Consider the following 23,075-nt stretch of genomic DNA (forward strand, 5'->3'; position numbering starts at 1 on the left):
GCAAGTTACTTTACCTCTCTGTGCTTCAGTTTTCACATCTATAAAAAAGATGAGGATGTTGATAATAGTGTCTACCTCATGAGAAACAGTAAGATTTAAGTGTAACGTACTTACAATGTTGTCTATCATATAGTATATACTCAATGTGCTCAATGATACTGTTTCTTATTATATTACAGGAGTTAATATTCTCACAATAGGAAGTTCAATCCCAGGTCAACTGGAGGGACAGGTAGGGCAGTGAAGGTAGGATTTCTTTCTATGAGTTTCTTTCTTTCTTTCTTTCTTTCTTTCTTTCTTTCTTTCTTTCTTTCTTTCTTTTTAAGATTTTGTTCATTTATTTGACAGGGAGAGACAGCAAGAGAGGGAACATAACCCAGGGGAGAGGGAGAGGGAGAAGCAGGCTTCCTGCTGAGCAGGAAGCCCTATGCGGGGCTCCATCCCAGGACCCCAGGATCATGACCTGAGCTGAGGGCAGAGGCTTAATGACTGAACCACCCAGGCGCCCCTCTTTCTGAGAAGTTTCAATGAGAAAGATGTAACAAGATATTTGAGCACAGCTATAGTTTTCAGTAGTTGCTATATTCTTCAGTAGAATCAACTGAAGAGATTTTAGCCAAATGAAGCCTGGCTGTATCCTGACCAATTAAATGATAATATCTGGGAGTGAAGCCCAGACTATCATGTTTTTCAAAAGCTCACCAAGTGAAACTGACGTAGAGCAGGGGCTGAGAGGGCTGGCCTCGAATCTTTTTACTTAACCTGTGGTTCAGGAATCAGCGGCATCAACATCGCTGGGGGGCGTGTAAGAAATGCAGGGTCTGGGCCAGGACCATCTGAATCCAAAGCTTCCTCTTGACACGATCACATTCTGGTTCACACGCCCTCTGATGTCTGAGGAGGCACTGGAGTAGATGACTTCCAAGGTCACTTCTCACTCCCAGGGGAACGTCTAATAAATTCTGAATGAAACAGTGACAGTTATGTGAAGTCCCAGAAAAGTCCAAGGCAGAAAGACTTTTGGAACCTGGACCAGCAGGGATGTCATCCGAGCCAAAACCTGATTTTTCCCCAGGCATGGAAATCTTGACAAAAGCACACCTGTGCTCACAGACCAAGGGTAATTAATTAGCGGGGTGCCCCTGGCACTCAGGCTTCTGGTGCCATTGGAAAGGGATGAGAAGAAGTGACATAGATTGATAGGAACCAAAGACAGAGAGGAGAAGAGATAAGACAATAATTTCATTTTCCAGAGGTCTCCGTGAACCCTAGTTTTGATGCATTTCCAGTGCCGTGGCTGGTTCCTCTGACTTACTCATACTTCGAACTGGCAACCTCCCTACAGACGTGCTCACCCACTTACACAGGAAACCTGAACTCCTGTTTGTTATGTCTTTCCCGCTGCTGCTCTCTTTCTCTTTCCTAGCCATTAGAGCACGGCTTTACCCTTCTACCAACCCCTATTATTTCTGTCCTCTTGTTTAACCCTCCAGGTCCACCTGCGCTTAACCTGAGTTTCTCCATCACTGAGTCACTTACCTCCTTCACATGCTGATGAGCAAGGCACTGTTCCGGGTGGTGACAGGGAGCAAGAACTGAGGGATGGCCACTGCATAAAATAGAACCAAAAATTCAAAACCAACTCCAGTGTCAACACATCCTGTCAACTATGCCAATGGGAACTCACCAGACCTGGTGATAAATTCAATCAACAAAAGGCTAGTAGGCTTCTAGAACTTGACAACATGGCTGAAGAAGACCCATGGAGGACAAAACCAAGTTCCTTGATGCAGGGAGTTAGCCCTCCACCCCCCACTTTTCTTTTTTCTTTTCTTTTCTTTTTTTTTAAGAGAGAGAAAGTGAGGGGGGTATAAGGGTAGGGAGGAGCAAAGATAGAGAGAGGAACTCTCTAGCCAACAGGGGTCTCGATCTCACGACCCTGAGATCGTGACCTGAGCTGAAATCAAGAGTTGGACGATTAATCCACTGAGCCACTTGGGCACCCCAGCCTTCCTTTTTTTTTTTTTTTTATTGTGGTGAAATACACACACATAAAAATTACCATTGTAAGCATTTTATTTTTTTATATTTTTTTATTTTTTTTAATTTTTATTTTTTATAAACATATAATATATTTTTATCCCCAAGGGTACAGGTCTGTGAATCGCCAGGTTTACACACTTCACAGCACTCACCATAGCACATACCCTACCCAATGTCCATAACCCCACCCCCCTCTCCCAACCTTCTTCCCCCCAGCAACCCTCAGTTTGTTTTGTGAGATTACGAGTTACTTATGGTTTGTCTCCCTCCCAATCCCATCTTGTTTCATTTATTCTTCTCCTATTCCCTTAACCCCCCATGTTGCATCTCTACTTCCTCATATCAGGGAGATCATATGATAGTTGTCTTTCTCCATTGTAAGCATTTTAAAGTGTACAATTCCATGGCATTATATATATTCACATTGTGTGTAACTACCACTAGCATCCATCGCTAGAAACTTTTCATCTTCCCAAACTGAAACTCTGTACCCATTAAACACTAACTCCCCATTCCCCCGTCCTCCTAGGCCCTCGGAAGTTCTATTATATTTTTTGTGTCTATGAATTTGATACCTCATGTGACTGAAATCATACAGTATTTGTCTTTTTGTGCCTGGCTTATTTCCCTGAGCTTAATGTCTTCAAGGTTTATCCATACTATAGCATGTGACAGAATTTCCTTCTCATTTTTACCCCACATCTTGGCACTCTAGAAGACGAGGAATGATCACTTATCTGGACAAGGTCGTTCTGTGTCACTGGAGAGGACACAGGGAGACATACAATTTATCTCTGCTCCCTGAGCAACAGCAATCAAGCCAAGGAATTGGATCCTGGAGGGGTTAGAGCCTTTGTCTGGGAATGTCACTGGAAAAAGTTGAGGGGAGGGTTAAATGGAAGGAGTCCATAAAGAGGAGACTAGAACAAAGACCCAGAGGTGGGCATAGAGGTGGTATGCATGTGTGTGCATGATGGGAAAGACTCTTGTCCAGCTAGCTTAGCTGCCTGAATTCCAGCCCAAATGTTAGCCATGGGTAATGCTGGGGTTCAAGAGCACAGGTTTGTGGAATGTCATCTCTCACCTTGGGCTGTGCTTAGTTTTCTGGTGGCCCATTTTCAATATATCTGCATCGGGGTCATGGCAGACTCTAGCCGGCTCAGCCCCTCCTTCCTCACTGCCCTACCTCAAACCCAGGACATAGTCTGAACCCACTTCTCAGAGTGCAGCAAATGTGGGAAGTGTCTCAGAATAAGACACCAGTGCTGGAAAGAACCTCCACGGGGACATGCCCTCACTTGATTCCGAGGAAACTGAGGCCCAGGAGGGTGAAGTAAGTTGCCCGAAGTCACATAGCAGAGCAAAGACAATTCAGGACTCTGCTCTTTGCCAAGCCTTGGTTTCATCTAAGCTGTCATGGCTTCAGCAACAGTGAATTCTCCTTCTCCCTATCTTTCCCAGCCTCTAGGCCCTCCCATTGACTCAGGACCTCTGCCTGCCCACATCTCCAGAAGCAGCCTTGAAGTCCCCTCCCCCTTCATCTATCATTCCAGATCACTCCCACTGTCTCTTGATTAGGCCTTCTCCCTTACCCTCTGGAACAACCCCCCTCTTCCTTTTGTTATGATTGCTTACTTTTTCAACCAAAACTCCCATGAGGCCTGGGGCAAACCATCTGTGGAATAAATCCCAACTAGAATAAGCACTTATTGAACAAACTGAACGTTGCCATAGAGATCTTGAAATACCCTTTCCACCTGAGACCCCAGCCCCCCGCTCTCCCCCCACATCTTTGTTTCCAGGGCCCCTCAACTGCTCTCTTGTTGCTGTGGGATGACTGAAATGCCCTACAAGGGACAGTTCAAGATTTGAAATTAGTCCTGTATTGATTCGGGCAAGTTCTTACCTTAGGAATTTTGGAGCAATCTGGGCAAAAATGTCTGAAAGTCCCAACACACCTACTTTAATCTCATTAGTGCAAATTCAACTGACAGGCTCTTGAAGCCACCCTGGGGTAGGGGGCGGGTGCTGAGCCCTACAAACACTTACAAGGGGCAATTTCCTTCACACCTGGAGATGAGAAATCACAGTTGACAGCCCTTGCTTTGAAAGACAGGAAGATTGGTGATAAAGTCAGAGCTGCATGCAGAGAAAGAACACATTCCATTCTCTCCCTGGGAGGGAGGGGCAGCGGATGGAAAGTGCTAGCAGAGGAAAAGAGCACAAAGGAAGAGAGAGGGAGTAGGCATCTCTGATGGTTCGCACCTCTGACAAGAGAAAACAGGGATTAAAGCCATCAAAACAAATCAGACTGCCGCCTCTCCCTTTGGCTTCCCTGAGGCCTCCTCTGTAAGCTCAGGCCACATCTGCCAGCCTCATCGTCTGAAATTTCTTAGAAGTTCTAAATCTTTGCTCGTCCTCCTGAGTTCCATCAATACTGTACTTGCTCTCAGAGCCCACATTCTCTCCATGACTCTCCAGCAGTGGCTCCCAGAATTCAGACCTGGAAACTGACCTTCTGACATAACATTGCCAGATCTTTGTTTTGTCAAGGAAAGATGCAAACACAAAACAGAATGAAATGAGAAACAAGTAATTATCATCTCCACGATTTCTTTTTTTAAAACAGGTATTTTAATACCAAATAAATAAATAAAGCTCTTCATATAGCTTTTAAATTTGACATGGTCCTTAGTATTTGGGAATAAAGCTCTAATGCCATTGGTAACTGAAAGCCACATTTCCAACTTCAACTCCTATGAGTCCCCAAACTGCTTCCCTCCTGAAATACAGCCTTTGACCCATCTGGACAAAACTATGTCTTTTGCACTCTGGCAACTCTCACTCATCCTGGAGCTCCTCTTGTTCTTCTTCTTCTTTTTTAATTTAAATTCAGTTAGCTGGGGCACCTGGGTGGGTCAGTGGGTTAAGCCTCTGCCTTTGGCTCGGGTCATGATCTCAGGGTCCTGAGATCGAACCCCACATCTGGCTCTCGGCTCAACAGGGAGCCTGGTTCCCCCTCTCTCTCTGCCTGCCTCTCTGCTTACTTGTGATCTCTCTATCAAATAAATAAAATATTTTAAAAATAAATAAAAAGAAATAAATTCAATTAGCCAATATATAGTACGTCATTAGTTTCAGATGTAGAGTTCCCTAATTCATCAGTAGCCTATCACACCCAGTGCTCATTACATCCCCTGCCCTCTTTAATGCCCACCTGCCAGTTACCCCCTCCCCCCAACCCCCGCCTCTCCAACAACCCTCAATTTGCTTCCTAGAGTTAAGAGTCTCTCCTGGTTTGCCTCCTTCTGAGATGACGCCCCTTCTTTCGAGGCCTCCCCTTCCTCTGCAGGTAGAGGGCTATCTCCCCTCCCCCAGCCCCCAGCATTCCACAGAGAGTTCCTCCCCAGCGGCGGTGCTCCTCCTTTGGTGGAGGAAGGAACTGGCTGACACATCTGTCCACCCCTGCACCCAGCACAGTGCAGGCACCACAGAGGCTACACCGGGAGTAGAACACAAACTTGCCCTTGGGGAGTTTACTTTGAGGGAACTGGGTAAATCAAACAGACTGAAATGAGACAATATAAACCATTTGGAATCAGTGTGACTCAGATTATGGGCATAATAGCTGAGGGGATCTGAAGTGAAGGGAAAGTCAGCTCTGGGTGGGGCTTGCAGGAGATGGTTTCATGGAAGAGGTGAGTTTTCATCTGGGCCTTGAAAGAAGTACAGAATTTAAACTGGCAGAGGAAAGCCAGCATGAACAAGGAAGGGTGAAGAGTGGGCGTGAAGGCTCAGAGGACTGGGGCAGTGACCAGCTGGGGGCCAGGGTTCGAGCATGGTGGTAAGTACTGAGCCCCCAACAGGGCAGGGAGGGAGGCAGGTTGGACTAGCCCGCGGGGCAAACGAAATGCCTAGCAGAGTAATAGAATCTTGCTGCTGGGAATAAAATTTTATTCTTTTTTATTGGAAAGATTAGGCATCATCCAGTCTAACCCACTCATTTCACGGATGTAAAAACCAAGTCAAGAGTGGAAGCGTGCTCTTTCCAAGGTCATAGGAACAGCAGCATCGACAGTAAAAATAAATGCAGTGGCTGACTTTAATAGAACCCGTAGGACAGGCTGAGCACTGCTTGAAGCACTTTATCTGCATACCTCATTTAATCTTTTCCACCATTCTGTAAGGTAGGCACTGGACTTATCCCCCATTGTGCAGGTCAGCAAACTGAGAAAGTAAGCAGCTTGCTCAAGTTCACAAGGTAACATGGACAAATGGCAGAGTCAACACTCTGGAATGGATCCCATAGGGCGCTAGTGCTCATGGAAAGAACATGGGATTTGAAATCAAAAGATATGCATTTAAATTCTGGCTCCACCCCAGTAGTCATGTGACCTCAGGCAAACTACCTAACCTTGCTGATCCTCTGTTTCCTCATTGGTACAAAGCGGATAATAATTCCTACCCCACAGGATTTCTGTGGGGATTAAATAAGATTATATGTGTCAAGTTCTTGGCACATAGTATGTGCTCAATAAACACTGGTTTCCTCCCCTCTCCATCTCCTTCCTTCTAGAAGCCTTGACACCACTCTGTGGTCCTATGGATTCAGTTCTGCCCACTCCCCCCTACCCTGTGTCCTCCCCTTCACCTCTGGACAATGGTCTTTCAGACTGGGGCCCTGGAGGTAACTGAGGGGTGGATGTCAGGATTTGGAGAGGAAGAATCTGGTTTTCCTGGGTAGATTGGTACCATTCTCATTTGGCTCCGGTGATGTTAGCATCATGTGTGGCAGAAAAAATCTGCTCTCCTACTTGGGGTGGTGTGTGGGAAGTCATCAGGAACCAGTGGAAAGACGCAGGCCAACCCTTTCATGGAATGACTTCTTCCTGGCCCAAGCCCTTGGCCTCTTGGGTGTCTTGAGTTCCTTATTCCTTCTCCACTTTCTCTACTCAACCTCTTACATGCTGAGTTGTGCTGCTTAATTGTTCCATAGGAGGCCTCGGAAAATATGTATGGGGAGACCAGTTGGTGGGAACCAAGCAACTCTATCAAGAACTTTGCTCACATGAGGATGAGATTGAGAGATAAGATGGATATTTTCATTCCTGGCTAAGAGATGGGATAAGAGGAACGTTCCTCCCTGGAAATTTTGAGTGTTTAGCTAATTGAACAACATCTTGGCCTCTTGGTTGCAAAGCACCATCTTCTAAGTCCTCAAGTGTTAGTAAGCTTGAGCACTCAGGAAATTAGTGTTTGGTGGCTACCAAAGGGAATTAACTGTGCGATCAAGTCCCTCTGAAGAAAAGGCCATGATTGGTGAGTTGGGAGTTAATAAGTCTGCATACTGTAAACTCTGTTTCTATTGGATTTAAATGAAGGTGAAAAAGGACTCTGAGAAGGCATTGGGGATGCGACCTAGCATTTTGGAAGCCCCCACTGTGCACAGGGCTCCGTATGAACACTTTGTATATTCTGTCTTGCTTCATCTTCCTGGCAACACCATGAAGCTGATGAAAGTCAGTCGGCCAGGCCTGGGTGTTAATCAGTCTCACTTTCTAGCAGGGTGACTGAGGACCATTAGCATCTCAGCCTTAATTCCCCCATAGGAAAAGCAGGGATACTGCCCATCTCATGGAGGAGTCCTAGAGGTTCAAAGATTGTACAATGAAGAACATAGCACCCTCCCTGCTCAGGGCCAGTGCCTCAGGTTTGGCTGGTATTGTCAGCAGGGGAGGTCACAGAGGTCTTTAGGAAACAAGGGAAGGGGGGATCCACTAAGTATAGGCTCTGAAGCTTGAGAAGGATTTTGTCTTGTCACATCGAATCAAGCTTCTTTCTGTTAGAAACAAGGGTGAGCCATCCAGTTGACTCTGGAGTGTTTTGGCAAGGTGGGAGGGAGCCCTGGGCTGGAAGTCAGGGACACAGGCTCCATGGGCAGCTGGCCGGTGACTCTCTCGTCCAGGTCCCGGGCCTTCGGTTCCGCGTCTGTGAAATGACACGGCTGGACTCAGGGATCTCTGAGGTTTCTTTCCGCCCTGTGAAGAACCTGGCATTCCAAAACATAAGTTCATTTATATAATCTTAACAGTCCCATTCTGGCTTTTCAAATTTGACAGGCAGCTTAGGAGGTACAAGAAAAATAGCTCTCAAACAATTTCAAAACAAAACAAAGCAAGTTACAGGCAGTGCCTTTGGACTTCCATTTCTTGCCCTTCTGCACAGGGAATAAAAAAACAAGAAAACATTTTTCTTTCTTTCTTTTTTAAATAACACACACATTGTCTTTCTACCTGGCTTTTCATTTGAGCCGTGTTCCAGGGATGTGGATAAGATCTTTGAGGAACTTTTATAATGTCACATACTTATGCAAATTGGCAAAGTGTTTATAGCAACAGGCACCACAACAACACCCTGAGGTTTCAGTGAGCTAGAAGCAGCCAGGCAACCTAAGCAGCTTTGAGTACCTGAATGTTGGAGGACGGCCCCAGAGACAGGAGGGTGGGGTAGACCTGTGGCAAGGACGGATTCTGGAGTTCTCTGGGTTTCAACATGGCTACCGTCTTGGCCAAACCACATTGGTCAAAGCCACTCCATGTCTTGAGTCGAGGTGTCCTATCTGTCCAGTGGGAGGGTGTAGCTGTCCCATTTCATGGGTGCCAGGGCTGCTATGGGCCCTCCACTGGGGTGGCTGCTCACTCACCCAATGCCATCTTCCATCAGGAGGACTCTAGATCAGAGGCCATGGCACAGCAGCCTCCCTGGTCCAAAGGCCCTACATCAGGTCAGGCCCACCTGTGCAGTGATTAGGCAGGGACTTTTAAAGTTAGACAGATCTGGGTGCAAGGCCTAGGTCATGTCCAACTCCACCACTTCCTAGCGCTACGACTTTGGTAGGATACCTTCCTTGAATCTTATTTTTCTTATTTATAAAACAGAGGTAGGCAGGTTGGAGTTTTAGTCAGTCTACTTCGTGGTTTTATGTGAGGCACGCATCCCATGGGGGTGATTGGGAGTTAAATATAAACGGCTACCACGGAGCCTGACATGTAACAAACATTCAATCAATGGGCATCATCATTATAGTTACCAGCATTAGCCAGGATATTTCCCAAGCTGTATTTGTAGGGAGGCAGGTTGTTAATAAGCAGTATTTGAAAAATGGGTTTGTGGTCAAGCTAATTAGGAAATTACTAACTAATCAGGCAGGAAATGTAGACAAGTTTCCTTCCTGCAAGACTTCTCAAAGCCCTATGGAGAACTTCTTGAAAGGAGGTTATGTTATGTATCTAAAAGGAGGTTCATTATTTCTCAAACTGATTTGTCCTTAGAACCTCCTTTGGTTGTGGGCCATTTGGGGGACTAGTGGTCCATGAAAGTCCTTGGGAAATCCTAATCAAGGTCTTGAATGGGAAAAAAGGAATCTGGGAGAGACATACATGGTGAGAATGGGTGAGCAGGACATTTGAGGAAGGAGTAAAGCTAAAGGATGGAAGAGAAGAGAGGGGGATGGTGGTGTGCATTGGAGCCATCTGGACCCTACCGTGAGGTCTGAGTGTCCGGCGTAATCCCTGCTTCTCAGGGAGTGCTTATTCACTTCAACTCATTTTGAATCTCTACACAAAACTTTGAGGGAGCCAGGCCCGGTTGTCCCCATTTTTCAGATGACCACATTCAGGCTCCTGGCCCAGGAGCACACATCTAGCAGGTGGTACATCAGGGATGTAAGTCCAGATATCCTACTGTCAAGTTCTGGAATCTTCTATGTAAGACAGAAGAAGGTTGAGTTCGATTCTAGCATGCAGACCGTTCAAACTCCAATTAGCCCAAGGGAGTTCAATAATTAAGATCAATCGGGGCTGATTTTTTACTTTAGATGTCACCTGATTGTTTTCATTTGTTGCTTCTTCCAATATTTGGAACACTATAAAAATGTGCTCTGTGGAGAAACATAATTGGAACCTTCCCAAAACATTTTTCAATGACTTTGTGAATTTGTTGAAACAAATTCCCCATTCCCGCCTCTTGTTTTCTCTAACCCCAGCCCCATCTTTAAAATCTGGTGGCCTCGTGTGCCATCCCCCAGACTACGGCAACCTGCAAGGACCTGTGACCTCACCACAGAAATTGCTGAGGTCAGCCTGTTCCCTTCAGTCCTTTGGGATAAGGAAAAATCCCAGGGGCCTGTAATAGTGCAAGAAACAGCACCCCACCCAGTGCTCTGTTTAGCTTGGACGAAAATTGTACGCAGTGACAATGCAAAGTGCCCTGGGCAGCAGCAGGACCCGGGACGTTCCTATACCTCATCACTTGTTGATTAATTATGTGGCTATATATAGAGTTGCGTCGGCTGTGGAGTTAAAGGTGGTGCTGTGTGTGGAGGTGCTCGTTCCCTCTTACTCCTGCTGAGCTAGAGAACTCTCGCCGCCAAGAGATAAGAGGCGCAAGCCGTAAACATCCCCGCCAGGTGGTGGTGATCAATTAAGGTCCGAGTGGGAGTTTGTCTGTCACACCCAAGCTTCTCAAAGCCAGCTCTAGGCACCTGGGAAAGCATGTCCTCTCTGTTTTGATGGCTGGCTTTTGTTTTTTGTTTTTGTTTTGCTGGAAAATCAAGCTCAAACAAAACCAGAAGGCTTACTCTTAAGTACAAGACCCTAAGAACAGGGACTCTTTCTGTCACTCAGTCATTCTAACATCACCGATTAAGGTTTTGCTGTGTACGCAGCCTTGGGTATGAAAACTCTGGAAGAAACTGAGGTACCACGGCTGCCCCCTAGGAGCTCACAGGCCCGCTGAAGGGACAAGATCCTCAGACCAAGTAGAGGGAAAAAGACAAGACAGGATAGTATCACCCTAGGAGGCTGTAGTGGACATTTGCCATTTTGTCAGCTCTTTTGGAAGCCATCCTTCCACAATGCCTGTGGTCCTGGTCAGACCGGCCACCACAGTCTCCTGAGGCCCAACTTCCACCAGAGGAGTGAATGAGCGAGTTAAGTCCCTTTTCTACCGAGGACTTGTGTTTTGAGCAGGGACAGAGAAGGACACAGAAAGGGTTTATTCTTCCCAAGGTTGCCCTGTGGTAAACAAAGGCTTAATATCAGGTCTGTCTGGCTCTGAGCCTATGCTTTTCTCCACAATGTCACTGTCACCTCCAGGAAATGAAGGAAACAGGAAATAAAGAAGTGGAACCCAGAACTTACCATGGAAACCCCTCTATGGAACTACCGATTGCCGGAAGGGGAACCGGAATATGGGTTCATGAAACTTAGTAGGGGGAGAAATCATTTGAAAAGAAGGACCCAGTGTAGCCCTCGGCTCCTGACAATAAGCAGTAGACTGAGGGTAGAAACTGTGCCATTTTCTTGTCTCAGAGTGTCTAGCATGTGTTTATTCAACAGTCTAATGATGTGCTACTATTTCCTTACAACAACAAGGAACAATCATAATTCAAAGCACAGGCTTTTTGGGCACCTGGGTGGCTCAGTCGGTTAAGCATCTGATTTGGTTCAGGTCATGATCTTCGGGTCCTGGGATTAAGCCCTGTGTCAGACTTCCTCTCAGTGGGGAGTCTGCTTCTCCCTCCCTCTCTCTCTCAAATACATAAATAAATAAATCTTAAAAGCACAGGCTTCCAAGTTGATTAGATCTGGGTTTCAATCTTCCCTTCATTGGAAAAGGTGGCATTTTTACTTGGAAATAATTGGAAATGGATCGCTGTCTCACGTCATTATAAATCAGTACCAAAAGGATTAAGAATACAAACTTCAAAGCATAATTGGAAAACTTTCAGAAGACATGCATAGGTGAATGTCTTTATGACCTCAGGGTAGGTACCAATTTCTTAATCTGGACACAAGCATTGCTAATCATAAAAGACACACAAATATGACTCCATTAAAGCTAAGAATTTCTGTTTGTCAATAAAGTCTCCAACAAACTTGAAGGCAATATTGGAAATAGCTATAGCTAACAAAAGATTAGTTTCAAAAATATGTAAAGCACTCCTACGAATAAGAAAAAACTCAACTCAATTTAAAAATGGGAAATTAACATATAGAAGGGTTTCACAAAGCAACAAACATATCTGGAACCAGGCAGTGCAGCTTGTATCTGTGGAGGACTTAATGAGATGAAAATAAAGGACCATTTGGGGTTTGCTTCAAGTTTTAAGTAAATATTGTTTCTTTTTTTTTTCAAGAAATACATAAATCTATAAAGAGACACTCACCTCACCAACCATCAGGAAGAGACAGAGCACATTTCAACCCTGCTGAAATTATTTGTATACTCATGGGATTGACAAATCTGAGAAGTCTAATGATGCCGAATGTGAGCTATGAACAGGGCGTCACTCTCATTGCTGGTGGGAGATTGGAAAACCATTCAGTGCTATCTTGTAAAGTTGGATGCTTGCATACCCAGCACATCTATTATGTATATATCCAGTTTCTGTAAGCATACACCCAAGAGAAAATTCAGCACATGTATACCAAGAGATGCATAGAGAAAAAATTATCACAGTCGAATTTATCAAAATAGCAACAACCTGGGAACCACTAAATACTCCTTGGAAGGCAAACACATAAATATTGTGGGGTGCTTAAAAAGCAGGAGGTTTGGGGGCGCCTGGTGGCTCAGTGGGTTAAAGCCTCTGCCTTTGGCTTAGGTCATGATCTCAGGGTTCTGGGATCGAGCCCCGCATAAAGCTCTCTACTCAACAGGGAGCCTGCTTCCCTGTCTTTCTCTGCCTGCCTCTCTGCCTACTTGTGATCTCTGTCTGTCAAATAAATAAATAAAATCTTCAAAAAAATCCCCCCAAAAAACCAGAATGTTCTGCAGCATGGAAACAAAAGAGCTGTAGGGGACTGTTTCATGTGAACAAATCTAAATAGCATCACGCTGAAGTCCCAGAAGACCACACACAACATGACAGACTTGTTAGAAAGTTTGAAAACTATTCAAAATTAAAATGAAACTAAGCCAAGCTGAATAATATACCATGTAGACACCCATATTACATGGGGGGGGGTACTTTTTAAAAGAGGCAAATGGGGATGCCTGAGTGGCTCAATCAGCTAACCGGCTGCCTTCGGTCCTGGGATCAAGTCCCGAATCGGGCTCCTCGCTCAGCAGGGAGTCTGAGTCCCCCTCTGCCTACCGCTCCCCCTGCTTGTGCTCACTTGCTCTCTTTCTCTCTCTGTCTGACAAATAAAAAAATAAACCTTTTAAAAAGAATAAAAGAGACAAGGAAATGCTAAACCCAATATTCAGGGTAAAGCTTATCTCTGGGTAGGAGATAGGGAGTAGGAAAGAAAGAAAAGTTCAGGAACTGTAAGTTATTGGTAATATTCCAGCCGTGGTTTGGTCAGTGGGTCCAGAAGGGTTTATTATATTACTTAGTGTGCATACATACATAAAGTAAGGTAAAAGAAAAGATGGTCTTCAAGGGCAAAAGGGGGATAATGAAGCAATGATTATGATTAATCCAATTCTGTGAACCAAAGATCCCATCAGTCAATCAGTAAGGAGGAAATCCTGGGCCCATCACTGTGCTAATTATACGGGCCAGATGTTGCTTACCCTATCTTAATCTCATTTTTCTTGACTGTGGGAAACCACGGGCTATTTATTGTAAGGATTAACTGAACAACAATGGGAGCTAATATATTTTTATAGCAGCTTTGTTGAGATATAATTCACATCCCATACAATTCACCCACTTAAAGTCTACAATTTAATGGTTTTTAGTATATTCAGTGTTGTGCAACCAACACCACAATCAATTTTAAAACATTTTTATCACACTAGAAAGAAACCCTATATCCATTAGTGGTCACCCCCCTTAATCCCCCATAACACACCACCCCAGCCCTAGGCAACCACTAATCTACTTTCTGTCTCTATGAATTTGTCTGTTCTGTATAGTTTATATAAATGGAATTGTACAATATGGGGTCTTTTGTGATGGGAGCTAATATTTTTATCTTTCCCCGCAACAGAAATTCTTCAAGTGTAGCTGTGTGAATCCCTGTTGGTCTGTAAATATGGCTTGGCTGTTCATTGTAATCATGACCATCAAAATAACTTGATTTTAAATGACTAAGCTCTATGTATCATTAGACACTGTATGACTAATGACGTTGTCTTATTCAACACAAGTCTAACGATGCCCTATGTAGAAGTTGGGGTGGAGAAGCCAACTCACTTTGTCAAGGTCCCATGAGGAGTTACTGACTCGAATCAGGGGGCCGTACCTCTCTCTGTCTCACTCCAGAACCTTATCACTACCCAGTAATGCCTCTCTATATGACAGTCTATTGGGGGAAAGATGATGTCATGAGCTTAATTTTCATACAACAACATTTTTGTCCTAGTGAAGCTAATTTGCAGTGCCCGTTGAAATAAGTAGGGTTAAGGGCTTGAGGTACTCTTGGCCTGACTACAATTATCCAATTAGGAACCATTTTTTTCTAGAAAAACTTACCTGGGGGAAGAGCAGCAATTACCATTCGAGAGAAAATGGGCCAAGGAATGAGTCGTAGACTGTGACTTAAGGGTTGGTAAAACAGAAAGAGCTCGCTAAGTCCTTAATTATTGGTGCTCAGTTAAGGCTGCATTTCCTGTTCTGCTGTTCCTGTGGATATCAAGTCAGAGAAACAGGAGCTGTTCTGTTATGGGCAGAAGTTATGAGAAGCTGTTCTGTCTTCTCCGAGTGTCTAGCAGCTCCCACTGCCTGCATATTGGAAATAAATGACAGATAACAAAGAAAGGAGATGGGTGGAACCAGTTAAACCTAATTTGATTTAACAGGTATATTTAAACTACTGTGTATATTGTCACTCTGCTAGGCCATGGAGATCTTCGAATTTCTATAAACGAGGGGTCAGTATTTTTTTTTTTTTTTTTTGGAAGAGGAGACTGAGGAGCGTGTTTTTTTGAGCTCATTTTATAAAGCAGAGAATCTTTTTATCTTTGGTTACACATTTTTTTGGAGGAAGGGCTGTTGCTTTTGGAAATTATACATTCTCACAGAAAGACATGAAATTCACCACCCCTTCTTCCTTATTTTGCCTCAAGGAAGCTTAGCAGGGCCTGATTAAGCAAGGAAAGTCATCAAACTTTCTTCGACAGCTCAGAAATCCCTGGGGTTGAGTTGAGTTCTAGGTGAAGGGTTCATATTGGTGTCAAACGAGTTCCCGCCATCTCGTCACTGTCCACCCTTGACAGGACTAACCCCCATTCACACCAACAGCCAACAGACAAGCATTCATGCTTGAGACCTGAAGAAAGAAACACCTGGCTATGATTACCTGAAACTACACTGGTTTTTTTTTTAATACAACTATATATTTTTAAAGACTTCCTTATTAGAAAGAGAGGGCATGCATGTAAGCAGAGGCAGTGGGAGAGGGAAAGAATCTCCAGCAGACTCCCTGCTGAGCTCAGAGCCTGACATGGGGCTCGATCGCATGACCCTGAGATCATGACCTGAGCCAAAATCAAGAGTTAGACATTTAACAGACAGAGCCACCCAGGCCCCCAAATACAGTTGATTTTTTTTACTAAATTACTTCATGATCTATTTCCAGGAAAACAGGGACTTCAAATGGATCCCAGGCTCTACAAGTCTACCTCTTTGTCCCTGTCCCCTGACCTCCATCCCATTATCACTTACCTCAGAAGTTTCTAGCTTTTTCCTCTTCGTTGAGTACCTTTCACTTCCCCATCACCCAGTGTAAAAGGGGAAAACAAGGCATTGAGTCATATGACAACTTCAGCCCAAAGTGGTCCAGTGATTCTCAGTCTGCTCCCCATCCCAGCTACTAGGAAGAAGTCTGAATTCATACCTTCCTTAATGAGGGAAGCCCTCCTTCCTCTCAGAAAAAAAATAAACAGCCTTAGAAGGAAAACTGGCTAGTTCCCGACAATAAGGAGAAAATCACTAGTGGCTGGTGGATGTCTATGCAGGGTTTGAGCTGCTCAGTTTACTCTGACCTGAGTGGGTTGTGCTGGAGACGGTGTGGGGTGATAACATAAAGCGATAGAGATGGGCCATAAGAAAGCGCTATATTCAATCTGGATTGATGCAGAGCTTTTTCTCCCAAAGTCACTAGTACATAAGCCCCATGAGGGCAGAGATTTTTTTGCTTAGAACTTACAGGGCACTCAATAAAAAACTATTAAATGAAGACACAAACCCAGTATAGACCAATGATACAGCTCATCTACCGACAGGTAGATTAAGGGCAAGGAGAGAAGGCTGGGGGTCAGTTCCTCCTACTCCTGCCCTTAGGAATTCTATTGCATCTGTGACTGCCAACCCCCCTCTACCATATTAGTACTGCTAATTATGCAAATTCCATTAGTGTCTATTCCTATGCCAGATATCATACCAGGCAATTTACATCTATATGTATTTAAATTGAACTTCACCTACCTGTGAGGTAGGTATTATATTGCCATTTTATAGTCAAAGGAGCTAAAACTCACAGAAGTAACTTGTTCACAATTAACCATCAGCAAAATAGAGATAATGATGTAATCTGACTGATTCCAAAGCTCACTCTGTAATTCTAAACTATCAAGACATAAAGGGGAGAACGGTATCTATTTCTGGGTTGCTCTTAAGAGGTTCTAAAGGGAAACCATGTGCTTTGTTATGAGAAAAAAATCAGCCCCAATCAACTCCAACATGAATCAACGACTTCCATACTAATGTTATTATTTATGGTATTGATATTGTGGGTTACTACTGCATTCTTCTAGAATTCATCTCAAGTTTGTAATACGTGATCAGACACTGGTATGTGGTCTCACTGATTTATACATAGTGCTCTATTATACATAGTGTTCTATTCTATTATACATAGTGTTCATTAACTTATACATAGTGTTCTCCATTGTATAAATAGTCACAGGGAGATCAAGAAGCTGGCACTCATCTCCAGAGACTTAAAGAATGTTTAAATAGTTCCTTGATGGAACATCCTTATTGACTAATTACCGTAAGACATTACGAACCATATTGTGAACTGCTCTCCCTTCTTGGCTTAGGAGTCCCCACCTGGGAAGCAGAAGCTGGGGGGTAAGGTGGAGCTGGGAGGATGGGAAGGGGGGAAATGAAGATAGAAGGGAGGAGCTCGAAGATTAATCCTGTAGGTTCATTACACCAGAAAGTTGGGTCCAGGAAAGCCATGTTTGGCAGGTAACGGGCCTTGCCTGGATGACTCAGCAGCCTCCAGCATGGCAGCCAAGCTGAGTCGGTGGAAGGAAGCACAGTTCCTCCAGGCCTGATGGGTGAGGTTATAAAGAGCTCACTGAAATGCATTTCAAAGCCATTCACTATCCCAGTAAGATGCTTCAAAACCAGGCTCAGAACTAATCCAGAAAGAGGGTGCCTTGATACAAGTTCATAAGGCATGCAAACAAGTCACCCAGCATCTGCCAGGAGGCCTTGGTTCTGTGCAAACTGGGAAATTAACAAAGTTCCGCTGAGTGTGCCACCCATTAGTAAAGGGCCACTGGCTCCCAAAGGCATTGGGATTTACATACTCAGCCTCCACAATGAGGCTGCTTCATGCTCCTCTGGCTCCTTCCACTGAAGCATCCCAAAGTGCTTTCCTGGGGTGCATTATTTATACCATTGGGTGGATAAGGCTCAGAGAAGCCAAGTCTTGCCCGAAACCAACCAGCAAGTCAGTTCCTGAGGTGGGAATTGGGATCCAGAGCTCCCAGCCCTATTGTGGCCATTGGATGGGACTCCCGAGCACAGCAGAGGCCATGGGCAAGCCCTCTTGTGTGGAACTGTGACAAACTAAGGGAACGGGGCCAGTGTGGAGGTGGAGCCCCACAGATCCAACAGCACAACCGAAAACAACTCAGAACACACATCCTACCTGAGGTGTATCAGTAGCATTTTCTTTGTAAATAAGGACATCGGTATTGAGATTAGTTGTTGCGAGGCCGTAAAATATTGGAGTTGGAAGAAGCCCTGGGAAAGCATCAGTCCAATTTCTTTTGTTGCCTGGTGAGAATATGGAGATCCAGAAAGACTAACTTGCTGCTCAAGGTCATGCAAGGGCATCACACCAGAGCCAGGCCCATGGCCTGTGTATCTTAAGTATTAACCCTCTACTCTTTCTAAATGCCAAGAGTTCTTACAGTGATTATTTGACACTAAGTGATCACCACCTCAAACAGGAGCTAGTCTTCCCCTGCACTTTCCTGTTATCTGAGCTGAAATGGCATAAGGAAACCAGAGGTGAAGGGGTGGTGAGCTTTGCTCAGACCTGTAATCTAAGACGGAAGCCTCCTGAATCCTCTACAACTTTGGTGTTGGAGAAAATGAACACAGCCATGGAAAGAAATGGTGGTACATTTCAGGGAGAGCTGGTGAAGCTGGGCTCATGGGCAAGGTCGGGCCCACTCTGGGGTGGGTATCTAAAACAAAACAAAAAAACCAAACGCACAAAAAAAAAAAAAAACCATAAAAAACTTGTCTGGAATAGTGTTCTCAGGCTTCTTGCCTGGGCTTCGCACTCCACTGAGTGACAATGGGCTCTCGGCATATATGGCAGCTGCCAGTGGGAGGCTCTCCCGTCCCTCACCCACCAGGTGTTCTTCCCAGCAAGCACATCGGCTTGCAGGGAGTGTGGCATCCAGGGCACTGGGAGGGGCAAAGAGGTGCAGCTCCCTCTCCTCTGCGGTCCAGGTGTCAACAGATGGGATATGGATCTGCCCCTCCCTTAACAAATAAATAGGACTTTAATAGGCTGAGTAATCCCACAGGGGATAAGCCAGACTGTCAGTTATCGCAGGTTTTCCAGCTAGGGTCTACCCTCCCCAGTCCTGGATCACAGAGCGTATCACAATTCCTGCAAGGAATGGCGTTTCTAGAATGCTAGCTATCCCCTGGGCATCCATGAGGCTGTGTGTGCCCCTGCTGGAGTTATGGGGAGCCAAGTCTTCCTGGGAGCTGCTGCTCATCCTTTAAATCCCCCTCCCCCCATTTGGCAAATGTCCTGCACCCTTTCCCAATCTTCATGCTCATGGTTCCATGCAGATGTCATCAATCCCTCCAGTTCAGCCCGGAGAGACAAGAGTGAAATTGCTGAGAAGACAGATTTAAGGAAGGAAAACACTTCCTTGTTGAGAACGACATCAGCCCCAACCTTTTCACACTCCTAACCACTGCCTGATTTCAGCAAAACAGACCAGGACACGGGCTCCCTGGCTGTTCTCTTTCTTTTGATTCCCTTCCAGTGCCAGACCTCTAAGCAAGAGGAGCCGTCTGGCTGAGTCCTGACAAGTGAACAGGGACACTGGCAAGTGGACAAAGACCAGGTTGGATGCTAAGTCCTTGAGTTCAACAGTGCCTGTCTTCTAGTCCCTATAAGAAAGAGAGCTCATGGAGTTAGCGTGGAAAGAGTGTTAGGAATCAGATATGGGATTTGGGGTCTGATATGGGCTTTGGGGTCAGTAAACTTTCCTAAACCTGGGGTTCTTCATCTGCAAAATGGAGATAGTAATCCCTCCTCTCCTCCTTTCATGTAATTGTGAAAATTAAGTGAGTTAAGATAAATGAAAGCTTTGAACCGCTGACGAGTACTATGCTCCAAGTGAGTCTTCATTTTGCTCTCCTGAGTTCATGGTGTCCGCGCCCTGGCTGGTTGAGCCACTCCCAGCCGTCGCAGAGTTCCCCAGGTGGGTTCCCACCCAAGGGAGGAGAAAGGAGGTGAGCCCTGGGGTTCTCATTTGCCTCCCTCCTCCCTATAAATATTCTACAAGCACTGTGCTAGGCACTACTCCGAGAAAAAAGAAAAATAGAAAAAAATCCCTAATTTCAAGGAAGGATAGTAGAACCAACCCCTAGTCCTAGCCCATGGTGGCGATTGTCTGAGGCAGAGGGGACTGACCTTTGGGACAATACCAACTGTCTCAGCCTTCAACAAGTACCTCATTGATGGATACCGATAATGATAGATCTTTCTGGACCTTTCAGGCCCAAACCCCAGCTGAGATCCCAGGGAAACCAGCGATCCAACCCAATCCAAGTGAGTGGTCACTCACTTCCCACCTTCAGATTGGTCAGAGGGGCCGGAGCCTTTGACTCACACAAGCCTGCTTTGCAGCGTGGGGTCACATTAGAGTCGGCCTTCAATCCCTAATGCTAGAAAAGCTCCCCTCTGACTTAGTCATGATCTCCAGGGTTTTGATCTACAAGCAATGAATTGGCACTTTCCACCGAGGAATGACGATTGGGCTCTGCAGAGCCTCATTAAGCTCCAGGTCTTAATGACTGTCCTAGTTAATGGAAGCAAAACCACGTATGTGGTCACATCTGCCAGGATCTTTGGCGAAAGAGTGAAACTTTCCGAGCAGGTTGGGGAGTAGCGGCACTAATCCCCTGGGCCGCCCCCTTCCCCCCACCCTCCGCCCTTATCTGAGGCTTGTTTTGACAGCTCACAGAGCCGGGTCCCATGAGAAGAACAACAATATTGCTCCTTTCCCTTTTCACGTCTTTCGGTCCAACCCATCGTTTGCCGCAGGGGGAAGGAAGACACAATCAAGCATTGTCTTGTTCTGGCCCGGTGTGTAGGGCCTCATGGAATAAATATTATTTGCCTGGGAGGGGAACTAGCTAGCAGACAGCTCACAGTGTAAAGTGAGGGCTGGGTAGGACAGGGAGGGTGGTGATGTTTGGGTTTAGTTTTATTAGGAGTTTAATCTTTTTCTCCCTTGGTTCTGTGGGTTTTGTTCCCCCTACGAGCGATTAAACATGAGCCAGTGTTGTGCAGGGCCTCTGCCAAGAAGAAACAAAAGAGATTTTTTGCAGCGTGTGCCCTTGGTCACTCCCTCCATGTCCAGCTTTGAGTGAGTCAGGGGTGTGCCCCTGGGGACACTCACAGGCCGAAAAGAACATCTTGGAACATTCCACCTGCCATGGCAGCCCCTCGGCAGTTACGGTCGGGACGGCAGCCCCCAGCGTGGATTGGGGAAACAGGGGCGCCGGGTGGATTCCCAGTCAGTCGCATTTATTGTATTCCTACTGTGTGCAGTTCAGGAGAAGCTCTGGTGTACTGTATTTCAATTTTCCTTTGTGCCTTTAGCCTGAAGAGAGCCTCCCATCTCTCTGGGACGGAAACCGAAGATCGGTCATTGACTAAGAGACAGACATTGGAGCGACTGCTCCAGAAAGACTCTCAGGAGGAGGAGTGGGTAAGAAACACTTCTCCTGAACTGCCTTGGGACAACCACAAAGCAGTGGGGGTAGGAAAGAGGTGTCTCTCCGCAGTGCAATAAAAAGTCCTCCCTTTCTCCTCACCACAAAAGTCCTTCATCCCTAAAATCCATTCGGAGTGAAAGCTACCTATTCAACCACAGTAATGAGAGCACTTCCTGACCAAGAACCTACTACATGTTGGACATTGTGCTAAGGGCTGTTACATGTATTATCTCATTTAAGAGAATGGAATCCCCACCCATCCAATTCCATAGATGAGAAACTGAAACTCGGAGAGGAGAAGGAACCCATCCCAGTTTCCACGGCTGAAAGAAGGTCTCGAACCCACCTCTGTCTCCACAGTCTTATGCTCTCAGAGGCACTTCCCATAAGCGGAGACGGATTTGTAAAGACCCTCTTACCTACAAGCCAGCCTGGACACACCTTCACTAAGGGGGCAGGTGCCATCTGCCCCTGTGGTGAGAGGCTTGCTGGCCTCAGAGAATGGCAGCAACGACCTGGGCTTTGGGGCCATTGTGCCGTCTTCACAAGTTGGAGAGCCTCTGTTCCCAGAGGGCAGAAAGCCTGTCTGTGTACTCTATTTAATTATTTCTGCATCCCAAATTATTCAGCGCTTTCCTTGGTGCCATGTACAATTAGGGATTTAAGATGTGTTTTCTGGGGATGATAATGATCTCACCATCCCAGCCAGTGAAGTAAACATCACTCCCCTTCTCTCAGGGAGAAACAAAGAGCCACAGAAGGCTACGCCATCCCGGGCACTCAGCACCGTGTGTGGAGGGCATGGGCACAGGAGTTCTGCACAACTTGTTTGGGATTCTGGCTCAGCCACACACTAGCAGGGTGCCTGGGGCAAGTCAGCTGAGCTCTGTGAGGCTGAGTTTCCCCAGACACCTCCCTTATAGGTTATTGTCAAGATTAGGTGAGAAAATGCCCGCAAAGCTCCTTGCCTGGCAGAGACCGGGTTCAGTGCTAGTTTCCTTACTCCGTGCATCTCTTTCTTTCAGTAAGATTCATGGTTCAAGAATCTTGATTCATGTCTGCCTTGGGGATATTCCCACCACTGCACACAGCTGGTACCACACCGGGCTGGTGGCCATGAGGCCCAGACTTGGGGCCACTGCTCCCCTCAGCGGTACGGCTGAGACCAGGCTAGAGCTCTGCAACAAGATGGAACTCAAGCAAGGAAAAACAAAAGGGAACATAAAGCCATAGGAATGTGCAAAGAAGTCAGAGGGTGACTTCTGCTCCTTGTGGCCCACTCTAGGGAGGCCTCTCTGCCCAGCCCCAACTGTCTCCAAGGAGCACCCTCTAGCCTGTCTAGGGTCCTCAGGGTCGAGGCTGGAGAGAAAGAAGTTGGGATCCTGGAGAACTCTCTCCCTGCCAAGACCTACTTTTGGAGTTCCCGCTTCAAGTCTGAAGACAGGCCTTCTCCTCAGATGATAACCAGAGGAAACGTTCCTTTTCCAGAGCCCCTGCCTCCTTACATTCAGGACGATAAACATATCCATCCAACATCAGAAAACCCTGCATCCATTCAGGAAAAAGGGGACAGGAGGGGACATTTATGACAAATGCTTTATCTTGACGCATCTCCTTGGATCTTCACATCAACCCTGTCGAGTATTTTTGTTTTGTTTTTTATTTTAAAGATTTATTTATTTTAGAGAAAGAGAGTTGGGGGAAAGGTAGAGGGAGAAGAGAGAGAGAATCTCAAGCAGACTCCCCACTGAGGAGGGAGCCCTATGCGGGGTTCAATCCCATGACCCTGAGATCATGACCTGAGCTG

This window comes from Lontra canadensis, unplaced genomic scaffold, assembly GCF_010015895.1.
Source record: "Lontra canadensis isolate GAN:19392208 unplaced genomic scaffold, GSC_riverotter_1.0 scaffold36, whole genome shotgun sequence".
Taxonomy (NCBI): Eukaryota; Metazoa; Chordata; class Mammalia; order Carnivora; family Mustelidae; genus Lontra; species Lontra canadensis.